Raw genomic sequence first — 19,570 nt, 5'->3', positions numbered from 1 at the left:
ACTCCTGCAAATGTTTCTATTTTTGACCAGTTTTCTCCCAACAGCTGAACTTTATAAGTACTCAGGGAATTAGGTAAAGAAAGCCGCATTTCACAAGTGAGGAAACCAATTCTCAGTGATAATGTGATGGACCAGAGTCAAACAATTAAACAAGTATTTTTTGAAATTGCTTTATTTCTCCATGTAATATACAGGAGGAGGAGGAGTGAGAAGGAGGGATGTTGGGTGTGGGGGGAAAATTAAATAAAATAAATTTCTCAGTCAGAAAATGAAATCTGACACACCCTCCAACAAGAATTAAATTTGTCGGATTTCTTTCTCTGCCTCAGAAAAAAAAAAATAAGTGAACTGCTGTCACAGGCATCCTGGCTTTGCTTTCATCTTACTGGACCTTTTGCCTTCTCTGGAAAAAGAAACTTAACACCATTCCACAAGAAAGGATTTTTCCTTCCTAGATTTCCTGATGTGAAATCCATTCCCCTAATGTTTTCCATCGTCTTAAGAGTACGATATGTCTAAATAACATTTGTTCTCCCGCCTCCCAGAAACACAGAAAAAGGAACGGTGACTTTTGTCTTAGTTCATTGAAAATTATGGCTTTATTACTATCAGCTTTTTACCTCAGATAATGAAAATAATATTCCTTTGTCTGTGAAAAACAAGTTATTTTCTGTGTACCTTCAAGATAGAGTGTGGGAGGAGGGATTGAGTGGGAAGGAAAGAGGATTGGGGGGAGAAAAGTAATGGAAAAGAGCAAATTACTGGTATTTCCGAGGATCAAAAAGAGCCTAACATAATTTTAGTTGAAATATCGAGTCATTCTCTGTTTCTCCAACCTGTAGGTCATGATTTCAGCTTTTAAGCTTTATGTAAGACATACAGATATCCAGCGCTGGCACAAAGCTTTGCCTAGCTGCACAAGCATAAAGCGTCTCTGTGCTTAGAACTCTAAGTAGTGCAGCCCTCGGTCAGCATGATCAAAGACCTGCTCTCTATCAGCCTGAGAAAATGCAGGAAAAATTACTGATAGGTCATTTTCCCAGGGGATACATTTGAAAACACTTGGCAAACTTACAAAGAAACTAGCAATAGTGTATGAAGGCAAACACACTATGCAGGTGCCATTGAGTATTTTAATATTAACAGTGTCTCTGAGAGAAGATAGCTGAATGACTCCAACTGATTTATCTGCAGTTGATTGCTATGAACCAGGTACTGGATTTCAGTTTGAGCCAGTGACTTAGAATTGTTAATACAGATTTACAGGCTGGTGAAACCAGATATTTCCTTTAAGGGAATGACATTCTCATGCAATTTGATTAACACAACCACCAGAAGTTCATCACAATATGGTAACAATTTTAATAATGGCAACCCGCCAACTTTAGCAGTTGTGGAAGGATTTGGCATCACTGAATTTTCCCAAAGAAACTTTAAACAGAAATGAGCCAAGATCTTTTGAAAAGTGTGTCAAGTCACCATCATCAATAAAGAAGAAAGGAATTTATTAATCTGAGTCACTAGAGTCTTTACTAACATGAATTCATGGTGAGCTGGTTTATGAATGCAAGCTTTATAGGGCACTGTGTTGGGAATACAGATAGATGCCCTGAGCTTTCCTTCCCTTCTCCAAAAATGCACCACTATTCTAAAGTTGATGGATGGCCCCCTTGGTCTCATTGTGATATTTTTATTACATGAGATACAGTGTATTAAATTGTAGGTTTTCAAAATATCCACGAATGTTCTCATTTTGGAATTTGACTTTTTCCTCCCACTCAAACCATATATCTATGCTAGTAAGGATATTTAATGGCTAGTTGTATACTGTTCACTGTATGATTTTTCCATGTTCTTGGAAACAAATTACTTCATGATATTTACTATTGCTGTCAGTACCACACTGAACATTCTTATACTTAACATCGTCTACAAGTGTCAGCATGAATCTCTTCCTCTTGTATATGCACTAAGTCGTGTCCGACTCTTGCGACCCCATGGACTGTAGCCCGCCAGGCTCCTCTGTCTATGGGATTCTCCAGGCAAGAGTACTAGAGTGGGGTGCCATTTCCTTCTCCAGGGATATGCACAATAGATACAGCCAAACTGTTCTCCAAAGGGTCTATACCAAGTTTTACTTCCACCAGGATAAGAGATACCATTTCTTCACATCATCTCCAACACCTGGAGTTCCTAGGCTTTTTATAAAGTTTCATAAAAGAGAAGAGGAGGACATTTTCTTTCATTATTGTTTTTATTAATACTTGTGTCCCCCTTCACTACCGGTGAAGTTGAACATCATTTCAGAAGTTTATTGCCCATCTGGATTTCCTCTTCTGTCACATGGCTGTTCACATCCTGTGACCATTTTTCTTATCTATTGCTTGTCTTCTTCAACATGATTAGTCAGAGTTCTGGTTGTGATTCTTTGTCTGTGTATTTAGGTAAATCTTGACCCACCCTGTTGTTTGACTTTTGACTTTGGTTACGGGTCTTTTGAAGTTTGAAATGTGATTTTATTGAGTACATCAGTCTTTAAATTTATGATCACTGTTTTTTTGTTCTTATGGAAGAAATTTCCAAATGCCATTTTTCATATATTATGTTTCCATTTGTATTTGTCTGTCACTCCGCCCACAAATAAAGACAAGTTTTATTTCTGTTCAACTTTTAAAACTCTTCTTTCTTTTTAATTTTATTGTTTTAATTTAAATTTTAAGGAGAGAGTGGGATGATTTGAGAGAATAGCATTGAACTGTATACTTTTATTTTTTAACTTTTCTATTTAAGGTCTATAAATGATAAAGTAGGAGAGTTCCTATTTTGATTCTGACTTCAGCAGGATATGGTGCATTATGTTAATGGATTTTTAAAAATACTTAAAAATATCATTTTACTTATGTGGTAGTATGTACTTATTCATGATACATTTTTGTGGTTTGTAATAGCACTTATTTAAAAAGTAAATGTGAAATTCAAAATCTATGAGGACTACTTCCTGAATACCTAAATTTTATTAACCAAATCTCTTACCTCAATATCCCATTTGCTTTCATCATATGATATATCCCAGTTTGCAGTTATTTTGCTTTGCTTGTTTGTCTTGGGTCTGTTTTGTTCTTAGGCTGTTAGCTCCCTGAGGACAGTTTAGCACTTCTAACTTACTCATCTTTGTCTGATTGCCCAGTGAAAACCCAATGTACAATACAAAGCTCGTGCTTAGTAAACCTGCTTGAGGAGTGAGCACTCTAGGTTAGTCTGTGCTGTGGGACCCATAAACACACAAACGCATGTGCACACACACACACACACACACACACACACACGATGGCAGGCTGCCTTCTCCTTCAATTTTACCACAATCTCTGCAGCCTGTTTTCCTTATCCTGCTGACTTCATTCCCCCAAAGCGATGTCAGTATTCTTCCGTCTGCACGGACTTTACACTATGCCAAAAGTCTGAATTAGGCTTTAGTTTCTATATTTTCAGGATACATATTTTTGTCAAGCCACAAAATCTGTACCAGGAATATTCTGAAATCAGGTGCAGTGCGGAGTGATCGCAGAGAGGAGACACTTAGGACTTCAGACACAAACTGGCTGGGTCATTTCAGGCAATTTGCTACATGCTTCTCTCACTGAGTACTATCTTCGCTGTGCTGTGGGAATTATAATACCTATCTCATCAGATATTGCCAGCTATGTGCTGATTAAGTGATAAATTCATAGCCAATATTATTCAGAGCTTACTCTGTGCCTGGAATTATTATTAGGACTTTGTCTGTATGGACTCATTTAACCAATGAAATCATGTGAATGTGCTGCCTGCCTGGCTCAGTGTTTGGCATAAAATAAATGATAAATAAAAATGGATTTTAAAAAAATCTCTCAATGGGGAATTAGGCTAGAGCGGAAACTTAATCATAGAGAGGAAACTAGTAGACAGGAAGCTAATGTGTATCAGACACATTAAAAGTAGAATTACAATAGTTTAAATATGAACGACATAGGTGTTGCTTTTCAAGAGCTCCTGGTCTGTCTGGTAGTACATTAGTGGGCTTCATCAAATAAATGATGACAAGATTGTAATTTTTATATAGAGTCTACTGGTATTTATGACTCTTTTTTACATGTGCGAGGCAAAGAATACTAATTTACAGAATAAATATTTTAAATTACACTATGTTCACTTAGAGACAGCAAGATTAGATGGTTAAAACAGGATATTCTCTTTTAGGTGATTATAAAGTATAAAAGTGCAAACAATAATTTAAGTAAGGTTCCAATTTTCTTTTCCTTTTGGTTGCAAGGACTGGAGTCACTCAGAAAATTGACTCTGTGGGTGGGGCAGCCCTAGAGTGGAGACAATGGAATCACAGAAAAGAAAGGGGGAGGGAGTCCTGAGTTCCTCACCACAGAGAGTCTTTGTTAATTAAGCCTTACATTCCTATCCAAGTCAAACAGTTCCACAGAGTGACTTAAGAATTAGTCAATAAAAGCTCTCTGTCTTGGTCAGTGGTCAGGCTTGCTTAGACTGAAAGAAAATAAAAGAGAAGCATTTCTCCTCAAGCCTTAATTGCTCATAAGCAATGCATGATCGTTTACTCAAAGGCCTGTGGAATTACTAGGGCTGAGCTGGTATCTATAAAGGATGATCCACTGCTTAGAACTGCATTACGTAAGTATAGGCAATACAGCTTTTGTAAACGGTGGATGGACTTCCTTAGTGTACGGCTTGTGAGAAGTGCTTGTCTCTGAGGATTGTGATCCTAAATAGGAGTGATTCAAGCTGTTTCAGACCTCGATGGTTAATAAGTAGTGTCTTTTTCCCACTTTATAGTGATAGCTATCTGATGGCTCAGGTGGTAAAGAATTCACCTGCAAATGCAAGAGATGCGGGTTTGATCCCTTCGAGAAGATCTTCTGGAGAAGGGAACGGCCGCTTACTCCAGTATTCTTGCCTGGAGAATCCCATGACAAGAAGAGCCTGACAGGCTACTGTCCATAGGTTCACAAAGAGTCGGACACGACTGAGTGACTAACATTTTCCCCACTGTATCCTGAATCTATTTCCACATCTATTTTTTATTGACTACAATCAACTTACTCTTTGAAGGGTTAATTTTATCTTGATCCTGTTGGCTTAGAGCTTTTCAAAGTTTAGTGCTATCCTAGAACATATCGTTTGTTTTTGTTTCTTCCTTTCATTCATTCAGCCTGTATTTGTTGAGCATCTGCTGCGTGTCTCTCACAGCCGTCGGGAGTCAGGTACAGTTCTGCGGCTTTTAGGCCTCACATGAGTGGCTTGCCAGGTCGTGCAGCGGTGAGGAATTCACTACCAATGCAGGAGACATGGGTTTGATCCCTGGCTCAGGAAGATCCCTGGAGTAGGAACTGGCAACCCACTCCAGTATTCTTGTCTTTCAAAATTCCATGCATAGAGGAGCCTGGCAGGCTATATTCGAGGAGGTCACGAATAGACATGACTGAGCATTATGCATGTAATTACTACAGTAGCTCTGTGCCTGAAATACTTCCATAATTCCTTCACCCCAGACCTGGCCGACTTCTACATATGCAGAACTCAATTTAAATATTACTTCTTCAGGAAGACTCTCAAATTCCCTTTCTCATCCTAGATTAAGCCTCCAGTATACACATTTTTATAACTCATGTTTTCTTCAAAGCACTGATTACAATGTTAAGGTTATATAAGTTATATAAAGAGGCTACAAAGTTATATAAGGAGGCTCACTAAGCTACAAGCTCTCTTAGGACAAGATTCATGTCCTTTCTGATGTACCATGAGATTCCAGTGTCTCAAAGAGTACCTGTGATAGACAAAATGCTATCATATGTTTCTACCTGTTAGGAAACTTTCTGTGAGGTAGATTGACTTCAGTTTGGATTTTTGACCCTTTAATGTATCAGCATTATGGTATAACGGCACTTCAATTTCTTGTATACCCGGCCCTCCTCTCTAGTCTTCTAAGTCACTGATCCCAATGTCCCACAAATGCCCCAGTCTCATCCTTTGAAGGACAAACCCCTGAACACTCCCCTACCCTGCCATCAACCTTTACACATGCGTGTGTACTTGTTCAGCGTCATTGTTTACATTCTTCCTCTTATCATATTTGTACATTTCTTTAGCTCTTTCTCTATGCCTGCAGGTCTAGAGAAATTAAGAGGATGCCCAGATAAGCTTCTTTGAGCACTTAATGACAATAAAACAGCATCAAATATCTTACATGACCCAGTTTCTCCCCATCCCATTCAACCCGACATTGTGCCATTTTCACCAAGTACCTGCCCTGGAAAGCCTGTTTTGCCTTTGAGTTCTTTTCTTTTAACTAGAGTTAAAATAATTTCTATGTTTCTTTATTTCCATTTCAACTTTTCTTCCTTTATACCTCTGCCTCAGAGCCAGCTATATAACTTGTACAAAGGAAAAATTAAGAATTTCAAAATCCGGGAAAAAGGGCATTCAACTACACTGGGAATCTTAATACAGGGCCTTGTGCCCTTGCAAGAAGCTGGCCTAGTCCCTCTCTAGTTTCACCCCCTCCCTTTCCTCAGTCTCATTCTCTCTACCCTCTATTTTCTTCTCTATGACAGGCACCATCACATGTCTTTTCTTTCCCCAAGAATATTTCCTCCTCCTGGATCGGCCAGATTGGAATCAGTCATTGGAAATTATAAGTGAAACATGACGTCCTGTGGTCCTATCAGATTTTGTGGGCAAAATCAACATTAATGTCACTGAATGCTTGTTATTTTATTTTAAAACTGTATTCTTTGAATGAACTTCCAAGTTATAATGACTTGCCTAATCCCATTTACAGGGTCTAGCTTTATTTTTTAAATAAATCACTGCAGACACTTCTTCCAGGATGGCTACTGTACATTTCTGTTCTCACTTTAAAAATTGGGCAGAGAGGGTGACAGGTACCAGGAAGTCACTTAGGGTGCACCCTCTTCTCTGGTATCTAGTTCCCTTGTTTTGCTCCCTGGCCATCAACTCAAATTGTGCTTTTTGATCCTGACCCCCACATAACACAGTTGGCTTACATGACATCTCACTGTCATGCGTTCTGCAACCAGCACCCACCCCCCAAGAAGTCCATGCACCCAGGGGTCTGGTCTGCTTGGCCTTGGCCCCAGTCCTACATTCTGTGACAACACACAGCCCCTGTTCAATCTCTGTGCTCTATCCTTCTGTACTTCTCATGGTTGAGCACCATCTCTGCTTTGCAATAAACTGAGCTTGTTCATGGTTTTACAGGAAATCCATTCCCACCCAGCATTCTGGGCTCTAGAGCCATGGCTGGTAGGTAGGGCACGTCATACTCCCTGTCTTTACCCATCCTCCTTCTCATTCATTCTCTTCTTATCTCTGCCCCCTAACATTCCGTATATCCCTCCTCTTTCCTGTAATCAAGAAGAGCATTCCTCCTCTTCTCATGCCAAATAAGAATTGTTTTACTCACCTACTAGCCCCTTGCACTTTTGTATTCTATCCTCAAGTCTTCATAAATTTGTCTAAATACAGTCCACTTTCTAAGACAGATTTCTTTTACACATGTTAATATAATCATATGTTTTATCTAGCCATACCTATGTTATCTTGTTACTGGAATTAGCTACTCCTGTATTCCATAACTTCAGAGACCAGGAAGTCTAGACTTTTTTCAAATTTCAAATATTTCCCCCCAGACTTCATTAGCATTCTCTACTTACACTTTCAGATGCTGTCTAGTTTTTAATTGGAAAATATATTTCTCATGGGACACCTCTGTTAGGCATTGATGGTAGGTTTTCCATGTTGTTGTTTAGTTGCTCCGTCGTGTCTGACTCTTTGGCAACCCCATGAACTGTAGCCTGCCAGGCTCCTCTGTCCATGGGATTTCCCAGGCAAGAATACTGGAGTGGATTGCCATTTTCTTTTCCAAGATTTTCTATAACAGATATGTATCAGAAGAGACCCCAGCCCCCAAATAAGACAGTGATAAACTATTCAGGACTGAAGTGCTTATCTTCCCTTGATCCTTCATTAGCTTCTGACATTTTCCTTGGCATTTGTGTGATTTTGAGTTGCATACTTCTTTCCCATGAAGTATGGTTTACTTTATATCTGTCTTATACCATGACCATGCCCTTAGACGCTTTCTATTACAGAAACCTGCTGATAGTTTGCCCCATAGAACATTTTTTTCTGCGTTTGAAGATAACGTATGTTCAATGTATTAAACTTGGAAGCTATAAAATATAAAATAAATAGGCATTTCTAGTCTTGCTGCCAAGAAATAGCAACTGTTAACACTGTTTAATATATATTCTTAATATTTTTTCTAGATATTACTTTGTACAAAACAAGTCACTCAGATATATAATTTTGTATTCTATCTTTGTTCATATAACTTTATATCATGATGATTTTTTTTTCATGTGTCTTAACCTAGTTTTCAAGAAATCAGAACCTGGGGCTTTATTTTAGAGTATAATGTAGGGATCAGAACAGGGGAGGGCAAATGAAGTAGAGAAGGATGGGGAAAAGCTAGTATAAACATGTAATAGTGACTTCCCTGGTGGTCTAATGGTTAAGAATCTGCCTTCCAATGCAGGGGACACAAGTTCAACCCCTGGTCAGAAAACTAAGATCCCACATGCCAAGGGTAACTAAACCTACAGGCTGCAACTAGAAATGCCTGCAGGCTGCAACAAAGACCCAACACAGCCAAAAAAGAAAAAAATGTGATATCAAATTGACTGATAAATGCACCATTTACATGGCCTTGGGGTCCATTCCCACTGTTTCTTAGGGCCACCTGGTGTGGGTCTCAATGTGGCAGCAACCTACAATCTATTTTCCCATTGTGTCATCTCACCTGTGAACCAGGCTCAAGTTCATTTCTTCTCCACTGACTGCAAAAGAAAATCCCCATGTGGCCTTTGATGTGAGTTGGAGCCAAGATATCAGAACAATAGGGGTGACTGACATGAAGTCTGATTACCTGCTACTCTGGTGGAACTCCTGACACCCACTCCCCAAAGTATAATCAAGTGGAACTGCTACCCTGCATTATGGCTCATTTCTGATAACATGAAGTTCAAAATAGGCTGTTCCTAAACCAATTAGTCACTTCCTAAACCACAGTTACTCAGTCTCTTTGAGGGCTTGGGTACCCTGGAAACTGTTTATCAAACAGAGAGTAATTTTTGTCCATGAAGGCATAGTTTTGCTCCATAATACTAGGGGTTTGTGATGTGCATTTTCTGTTGAGATTTTCTAGGGATTCCACAGAGCACCCTATTCTACTATGGACACCTCTGACACCACTATTGAAATAACTGGCCAGAGGGTCCAGGTGACACAGGAGCATACACCTCTGCCTGTATGTATGTCAGATTCCTCTCTTATTCTAAGTGCTAGTCAAGGGTCTCCAAATATAGGGGCTTGAGCAAAGGTATCGTATGTGCTTGTTCCAAAATTCTGAGTGCAAGTGTTTGGCCTCTTTTTTCTTGATGTAAGGTGCAGCTGGAACCACATCCTTTGCCTTAATGGCTCCAGGCCACCAGGTCCAGACAGTGTTAGTCACTCGGTCATGTCTGACTCTCTGTGACCCTATGGCCTGTAGCCCACCAGGCTCCTCTGTCTATGGAATTCTCCAGGCAAGAATCCTTGAGTGGGTAGCCATTCCCTTCTTCAGGAGATCTTCCTGACCCAGGGATCAAACACGGTTCTCCTGCATTACAGGCAGATTCTTTACCATCTTAGCCACCAGGGGACCCACTAGGTTCAGAAGAACTTCACTAATGTGGCAACAGTGAGGATTTGTGGATCTTGTTTCTACCTCTCTGACATACATGTGTCTTACTAGGGCATTTAGCAAACTTGCTGCTTCTTACTCACAGGATCATATTAGTAGGATATCATCAAACTACTGGACCAGTTTGTTCACTCAGATGTCAAGATGATCAAAGACTCTATAGACTATAATAGGGAGAAAGAGGATAACAGATCTCTGCAGAAAGATATTGAAAGTATACTGCTATCCCCGCCATATGAAGCCAAAATGCTTGCTGCCATCTAACAACTTGATATTCCAACTCCAAAATGCTGGCCTAAAAGTCTTCTTTCTAGGATATTCTAAGTCTTACTTGGTTTCTTCAGAAAGCAGAGCTTGAGGCAAAGCCTTATGTACTTTTACCTTATTAGAAAGTGCAGCTCCAGGAAATAGGACTAAGGAGAAAAGAAGTGAAACAGGTAGAACCAATATGAAGTTTTCATCTCAGTCCTGTGGAAACATTTTCCAAGAGAGCTTATGAGCTACAGCATGAGTTGTTAGTCATGGGGGAGAAAAGGTAAACAAATTTATGTACTAGCTACTCTTTCTTCCAGGTCCATAGTCTGTCCATAATCTGCCCCATAGCATGCGAACTCCCTCACATGAGTGTGGGTGTGAGCAGGCTTCCTGGTAAGCCACACCTCATGGTCAACAGGAAAACCTTGCAATAAAAGGCAAGAGGCCCTATATTAGACATGAACCAAATTGTGTTAACTTGAGCTAGTGGGAATCACTTAGAACTTAGGCCAAGTTGATTGCTGCAGCAGAGTTAGAGATTTAATAAAAGGCAAGGCTAATGGGTGAATAGAATCTGGACTATGGCATGAGTAATGTGATACATCATGCTATTGAAGATGCTTTAAAGCTAGTATTTCCATAGATATACAATATACTTCATTTCATTGTTCCACTGATGTGCCCTGATCTGTTGTAATATTCCCTAATTGTTAGATTATTTCCCTTCAATTATTACTATATTCCCAGTAATTTTTTATATGAAAATAGGTATTCATATAGAACAATTTTTTTAAATTATTTACAGGCTTTAAACAAAAAATACATAATTCCACACACTGACACTGACTTGGTAGCATGGAAACACTTCAGCCCAAAGTGAAGTAAATTTGTCTTTGATGAATTTATATATAATAAATTCTCATGACATGATTCCAAAATATATGTATGAACTGATATGGAATGATTATAAACATAAGGTAAATTTAAACACTGGTATTACTTTACATGATTTCAATTTAAGGTCAATAACTGGAGAGTTGTATTTTCTTAAAAATCTGAGATAAAATATTCTTTAAGAAGCTACCATGTACCTATGCACAATTGAAGATCAAGTGTTAAAAATCCACTCTTGATGAACACATTAAGCAAAGGATACAACCTCCATCAAAACAGCATGTTTCCAAAAGTATACATTTCTTTACAAATAAACATTGCAACATTAATAAATATAGAGAAACCAACAGAATGAGTTCCAAAATATAATCACAGTAATAAAGCTTAGTTTTGAATGACTTAGATCAATAATTGATTCATATTTAACCCAAGCTTGGGGCTTTGGCATTAGGTACCCTTATAAGTGTAATATTTTCTGGTAATTTTGATTTGTGGCTGAAGTAGAAATACCCAAACTGAATTCAAACTGGACTTTCTCAGTGACGTCACTGTGTGATAGAGAAATGGAGGTGCTTCCTCTTTTTCCATTTGATGCCTTTGAAGTCAGTTTTTTTCCTTCCATATTTGTCGAGCCCTTAGTATGTGCCAAGTGCTGAGCTAGAAGTTGGAGATGCAAAAATAAATAAGACATAACCCTCTGTCACAAAGAATCCTGATCCAGTGCAGAAACAGGGTTACAACGAACGTAGTTGTCTAAGAACCGTTTCTCAACATTTCCCATCTACATAATAATTTGCATATGAGGGAATATAACATATTATTTGCAATTGAAATGGCTGGATAGTCCATAACAGGGATTCTATTAATAGTTCTAAAAAAAAAAAACAAAAAACAAAAACAGGTCAGGTAGGAAGATTATATGGCTTTTGTGGCAGAATGTTTTTCAGAGTTAGGGAACATCGGATCCAATATGATCTCCCAGCAGTAATAACACCACATGGAAAGATAAAATGTTATTGTTCAAACCTTTCATTTCACTGAGAGTTAGTTCTCTATGCCAGGATGGAGCTGAGTCAGGTCTCTTCTCTGTGGTCCTGGAGTGAGCTTGTTGGGGTGTGGGGGAAGGAAATTAGCTTCTTCATGGTGAGTATTTAAATATTTCAATGTTGTCCTTAGTGTGAATTTGAAAATCCTGTGAGCTGAAAAATCAGAATCTTACACCTCAGTGGTTACAGTGACATAGTTTGAGAATGAAGGACATGGGTAAATTATAATCTGAATTAGGCAGGTCTCCTAACTTAAGTCTGTACATATTAAACATATTAACTGCCAACACACATATTAAACGCTGTTCCTTTTGTGGGCACCTTGATACTGTCTCATGCAACGTAAGTTTTGGTTATAATAATCAAAGAAACATATGAGCTCTCTTCAGTGGCTACTTTTCAAAAAGGAGTCGTACTCTCTATTCCAAAATCCTGACAGGGATCTCCTAGGAATTACTGGAGTCTGTGTATTTAGAAAATCACACTGCTCCTTTATTGCACTTCCTTCCCTAAAGTGATTAAAACCATAAAATCTTATAAAATGGGACAGAGTAAAGGGAGAAGCAGCCAAATTGATATTGGTTGTGGGACTTCTCAAAGCAATAAGGTGAGGTTCTCATTGTTTTTCCTCTCTCAATTTCTCCCTCTCTTTCTTTTTCCCTTTCCCCTTATTCTCTCTCTTTAAAGTATTATAGTACTATGATCTTTTTTCCCTTTAGTAAAATTTCAGTTCTTTCAGTTTTGTCCAATTGCCATCCACTCCCCATCTCTTACATGATGTTATAAGAAAGAAAATTCTCTGCTGAAAAACATATTGTAATTTTGGAATCATAGCAAAGATGACAACTTTCTTAAATTTATCCTATTGCTCATGACATAAAATGTAATCCCATCAAATATATTTGTTTTGCTAAATATGCACTAGCATGTTTCAGTGGTACTTTCAAAACAGCTTTTTCAGTGGGAGTACTTGGCTGTACTGACTACACCACTTCATCTTTCTGCATCTTCTGCCATTGAGCTATAGATTTTCTAAAAGTCGGAACCAAAAGGCCAAGAGGATAATATTCCTGCTTCCCATTTTCTGTCATGTAGGTCTTATCCATCTCTCTTCTACTAAGTAAATTTGTCTCTGGCTTTCTTTCTCTTAGTTTTGCCTAACTGCCCAAATACCTTCTCGTCTTTTGGACTCAAAAGACACCCTCTGACGTTTCCAATCAGATCATCTGAGACTGATGGGGTGTATGTTCTCTCTCTTGGTTGCTTTGTGAGAGTGTTCTGCTGAAAAGCCTTGTGTTTCTCTCTAAGACAGTGGCACCTGTCCAGCACTCAGCCCAGTTTGTCAAGAGGGTCTGACTGAAGCCCTTCATTATCGTCTGTTGGTGAAATAATTTGCCTGAAGGGTAAATGGCTCCTTAATAAGAGGAATGAATAGTGCATTGTTTTTGCCTAATACTTGCAGAGCTTCTTCCTTGTAACTTCCATTCCTGGCCTTTGCTTTAGAGTGTCTACCTGCTTAGCAAGCTTCTGTGTGAGAATTTAGGCAGTGGCCTGAGTAGTGCATTGTGGATGCCAGAGTTACCTGAGGGAACTGAATCACAGAGTAGATCAGAAAGACTTTTGTGTTTTCTCTAAAAGGAACTAGTTATTACAGAACACTTGTGTTTAGGTTCGTAGGCCTTTTCTCAGACCCTGAACCTCAATTCAAAGTGAGGCCAAAGGTGGTACTATTGGTGCAGACAGATATTTCAAGAAACAAAGGCTAGTTTTGGGTAGGACAGCTTAGAATAGACATATGTAAAGTATTTGACCTTGTTGACAAAACCATTTTATGTATCTATCTAAAGGTTGGATTTCCAGTAGCCACATCTGTTTTCGACTCCCTGTGATAAGGAATGTTTAACACCGTGGTGGGATTGAGGTAACCTCTTTCCCTGTCTTGAAAATTGAGAAGAGACCAAGAAACAATGAATGGATCCTGTGTATGTTGAGAAGTCTAACTTAACTCAGGAACATGGGACATTCATATTTTCCCATGTGTACTTCAAAGTAGGGAGAGCCAATTTTCATAGAGGAATGTACATAAGGGAAGTTGAGAGGATTCCACCAAAGTTCTTGATATCTTTTCTGTCCTGAGAGGACTGTCTGAATTCCTTCTTTTCCCCTCAGCTGGAGCTAGCTTGAGTAACTGCCAATTATTTGCAGTTAAGAGTCTTGAATAATAGTAATGCATAAGTAAATATAGGTAGATTGGTGGGCTGCCGTCTATGGGGTCACACAGAGTCGGACATGACTGAAATGACTTAGCAGCAACAGCAGCTTCTTTATACTCCCAGAAATCAAAATCGACAATTTTGCACAAAAAAAACACAACCAGATGGAAACATTGTATTTTAATAGTATGACACAGGTAAAAACAGAGTAATTGAGAGTTGACAGTTCCCTTGGATGGCACACTGGCTCATGCAACAGGCAAGGAAACAAACATAGAAACAAGACATGTCAAAGAACTCGTTTCTAAGCAGCGCAAATCGATAGCAACTTCAATGGGAGTAACTTGGGATAAGTTGGATTGACACAAATATTTACGTAGAAGAAAACATAGTCATGCAGTGTTATTATAATCATTATTTATGAAAACATGTGTCACTGCAAATCATCGTCTCTGGAGGGATAATTTATAACCAAAGTTATTTTAGTTGCTTTGTACCACCCTGTTTTATAATTGTTTTATTAGGAAGATATTAAATAAAAACAAAATCTCTGAAAACACGGCTCTTCATTTCTTTAAATAAAATATTATTCATTTGGCTAAAATATAAACATCCAAGACTTTAAAAGTGTACTCATGTTTGTTTGTTTTTACTATGGAGACTACTCATTCTTAAGAGAAAGGAAAATGCTGTGTATTGTCATCACAACTAATGAGGGAAGAAATTTATAGGACATAAGAAACTACTCTTGAATTTTTCTCACTTCTTGTCATAAAGTTACACTACCGTGGTATATTTCAAAGATTATTTTTGTTAAATGTCTGGACAAATAGGATTTAATTTCTTCTAAAAATGAAGATAGACTTTAAAAAATTAATCTATACTTGATAATTCCAACATATATTTATTCAGTTTTTCCATCCCTTCTAGAAATAGTGATTTTAATATTTTTAGCATAAAATAGCAAAGAAATAAAGCATTAATTCTTCACATATATAACAGTTGCTTTTCACTCCTATTATTTACTGAACAATGAATATCATTTCTATTTTTTAGGTTGAAAATAGAGATGCAAATCCACTGTGGAACTTGTCCACATTTCTTATAGCCAGGCTTTTGGGGAGGATACTAAGCCCACATTACCTGCAGAGCAGCCTAGATAACAGAGCCTTTCAGAGAGATAGGCACACAGACCTTAGAAAGGCAAAGTATACTCAGCACCAGATTCCAGGGGCAGTAAAGGTGTCCTGTTAGGCAGATGAAACAGAGGCAGGGAACCTGAATTGTGTAGTTTTAACCTAAAAGACTAGATCACTTTCTGGTTGTGTCTGGAACAGGAACTAAGCAACATATACAGGAACCCAAAGCAGAACTTTAGTGTCAGAGACCAAAATGAACAGGCACTGATGGACTTTGACTTCATGGAGTTGGAAGGGAGACACAGCAAACTGCTCTCGGTCCTGGAAAAGGAGGAAATTGCTGGTTGTTTTCAACCTTACTGGTTCTACATCCCAGTGATTCAGGGTGTTGGGATGATAACTGATTTTACAGATGGAGCACAGGGAAAGCAAAGGGATAATCTAGAGCTGTTAGGTGAGATATCAATACCTGAATCCTATCATTGTAACCAGTTTCTTAGTGTTGAGGGGTTTCTTCTGCTGATAATGTTCTAGCTTAATTCTCTTATTTCTCCTTCATACACTCATCAGTACAGCCAAACTTGTCTATTTCATACCCTACTTCTTTCCTTTTGCCCATACAATTTCATATCTTTGGATATTCCTTTCATCTCATCTTTCCCTGTGTCAGTTCTATCTTCAAGTCCCAACTCAGGTTTTATTTTATGCTAATCCTCCAGAGTTGGAAAAAAATTAGTTGTTCCTAATTCCTTTAAAATATTATTGTAAAATATATCACACCAGATATAAAAGTACAAAAACAATTAACTTTAAAGAATCATCTATGTAACCACTACCCAAGTGAAGAAACAAGACCCTTTTAACATCTCTTTAAAAGTCCTTTATATGATTCACCTCCATGGTGATGTCCTCTTTGTTCTTCTTTGGAGGTAATCTCTGTCTTGCCTTTGTACTAATCATGCCCTTTTGTTTAAAAAACTTATTTTATTTTATTTGAACTTATACTGCCTATGCACAGTGTTTTAAGTAATGTTGTTTAACTTGATATAATTTCATCTTACTATGCATATTTTGTTCTTCTTTTGGTCAGCATTTATGTTTCATCTGTTTTTACTGCTTGTGGCTAAAGTTCAATTACATTTTTTATAGGATTCCCTTGTCTAAATATTATATAATTTATTTATTCTTTGTACTATTCATCAACATGTGGGCTGTTTCTAGTTTAGGGCTCTTATGAACATTCTTATGTAAGTATCCCGGTGCATGTGTTCTTAAATCATTTAAATTATTTAAATTTATGAATGAATATTTATCCTATATTTTAAAATATCATAAAAATTTCAGTTGTTATATAGTATTCTAGCTCCTGAGCACAATGTATAGAATTGTTACTCCGTTTTAGGCATCTTGGTATCTGTTATAGATAACACTCTAATGAATACTCTATGAATATTGCTGTTGTTCAGTCGCTCAGTCGTGTCCAGCTCTTTGCAACCCCGTGAACTGCAGCATATCTGGTCCCTGTCCTTCACTATCTCCTGGATTTTACTCAAATTCATGTCATTTGAGTCAGTGACGCCATCCAACCATCTCATCCTCTGTCGCCTTCTTCTCCCTCAGTCTTTCCCAGCATCAGGGTCTTTTCCAATGAATCAGGACTGTAGCCCACCAGGCTCCTCTGTCCCTAGAATTCTGTAGGCAAGGATACCGGACTGGGTACTCAATTCCCTTCTCTCAGAAATCTTCCTGACTCAGGGATTGAACCTGAGTCTCCTGAATTGCAGGCAGATTCTTTACCATCTGAATCATCAGGGAAGCCCACTCTGGGAATGTATTTTCTCCCTATATGAGGTTACTTCTATGGCAAACATCTGCTTATTGGAATTGTCAGGTCAAAGGGTATGATTTTTAAAGATTCTTGATTTAATAAAGACAAATGACTTGCCAAGGTTGTAACACACATTTATATTGACAGCTTGTTTTTGGAAAGGAATTGTTTTTGGAAGAGACCAAATATGCTAATTGGTTTTAGGATCAACTGATCTTCATATTGTAACCATCGAGCCATGTATTCTTTCTTACATAAGTTAGGAAAAAGGAAACCTGTTCTTCTTCTTGATTACTAGGAACTAGTTCTCTATCTCTGACTGAAAATTTGGCACACTGTCACCAATATTTTGTCACAGTCAACTTTTTGATGGCAGGTAAGAATATTAGACTGATTAGAAGTAGTAGCCATTTAATAACTCAATCAACTGGGTGAGGAAGAAGAACTCTAGAATAAGATGTGATAATTGTCTATTAAACAATTAAATATCCTTTACTTTGGTAACATCTCCAGACCATAATTTTTGCAAGAGATTGGTACACACACATAAACACACAAGGTGTACATAAAGAGAACAAATGCTTGAAAATTAATGTTAAGGTGGAGTCTTTTCTTGTCCATTTTACCATCTGATTACATCTTTCCCAAATCCATTTGCCAGTTGCTGCATGTTTGTGCTCAGTCATGTTGTCAGACTTTTTGTGACCCCATGGACTGTAGCCTGCTAGGCTCTTCTGTCCATAGAATTTTCTAGACCAGAATACTGAAGTGGGTTGCCATTTCCTATTCCTATTCTTATGCCTATTCCTATTCCAGGGATCTTCCTTACCCAAAGACTGAACCCGCATCTCTCAAGTCTTCTGCATTTACATCATGAAATATTTGCCACTCTTCTCAGGTTGACTGTGATGGTACTTCCCTCAGTGATAGGAACCAGTGGTCAGAAACATGGGAAAATACAAGATGATAAACCGAACTACCTGTTCTCCAAGCTTAAACGATTGCAAGTATCAGGAGTTTGTGTCATTGTGATATTTGTGGAAAGGAGCAACGAGACAATGATTATAAAATAAGGGCCATGCCCTCTGCTAATAAGACAAACTGGTTGAGTTCAGCAGTTCTGCCTTTAAGTGTTCTGTAGGATCCAAACAGGAAGAATCCATTTATCTTACATTTGTGCCTCACAGTAAAAATATGCCTTACTTTCTGTATCAATCTGTAACTCTTTTGGTTGTTATGGCAAAGAGACAGTAGTATAGATATATCAACAGTGTTTAGCAATTTTAGGTTTGATTCACCTTGTTAAAAACTGAAAATGTGGTTTTTGTATATTTTGACCGTAACAGCATGCATATGACCTTCTTAAACTCATAAATTAATGTTAAAAACACAGGCTCCCCAGTTTTAGATATAGTCTTCTTAAAAGGAATTCTTTCTTACAAATGAGCCTCAGTATTAATCTGCAGGTCTTCATGTCTCAGGTAAATGGCATGGTTCTTTTTTGTGAAAAATATAGCTCGCTTATTGACATAGGGGCCTTCTGGAGTTCTTAAAGGCAAAGGGTTCAAAGGCTGCAGACAGGGTTTCTAGGTTGTTGTAAAATCAGGAGCCATTATCTTGACACTAATCTTATCCCAGTAGAAGCTATGAATTTGTTTCATTTTTTCCTCTCTTCTTCTGCAAGAAACACCTAGATTCTATCTGACTTTTAATCGTTTTCTTCCAGAAATTAAAGCTTACCTAAGGACACAAATCAGAGGAATTGTAGGTGCAGAAAGTAAGGATATTACATAGATTTAAAGTCACTTGGTGGGTGAGAAACCTGTAAGAGTCACATGTTAAATATGGATTACCTCTTTGATTACTCAAGTAACTCTCTTTAATGTGTATCTGTGTGCTCAATTACTCAGTTGTGTCTGACTCTTTGTGACCCCATGGACTATAGCCCACTAGGCTCCTCTGTCCATGGGGTTCTCCAGGCAAGAATACTGGAGTGGGTTGCCATTTCCTACTCCAGGGGGTCTTCCTAATCCCAGGATTGAACCTGTGTCTCTTGCATCTCCTGCATTGGCAAGCTGATTCTTTACCACTGTGCTACCTGGGAAGACCCACTCTTTTTAATATTGCCCCTAACCTGTTAGCAGTGGTATTTTTGGCTAAAGATTGCATGAATCCTCTCTCTTCATTACATAAGCCAATCTGAAAATTATATGGACAATAAGATTCTAAAATTGTTTTACTGTTTTATTATAATTTCTCCATTTCAAATCTTTGATGCTTATGAACCCTCGCTAAGCTATAAGACTTTTCATAATCTTGTCCCAGTCAAACTCTGTAACCTTACTTTGCATCATTTGTACCTCATT

This window comes from Bison bison, unplaced genomic scaffold, assembly GCF_000754665.1.
Source record: "Bison bison bison isolate TAMUID 2011002044 unplaced genomic scaffold, Bison_UMD1.0 scf7180017864376, whole genome shotgun sequence".
Lineage (NCBI taxonomy): Eukaryota > Metazoa > Chordata > Mammalia > Artiodactyla > Bovidae > Bison > Bison bison.
Note: the sequence above shows the minus strand (reverse complement) of the source record.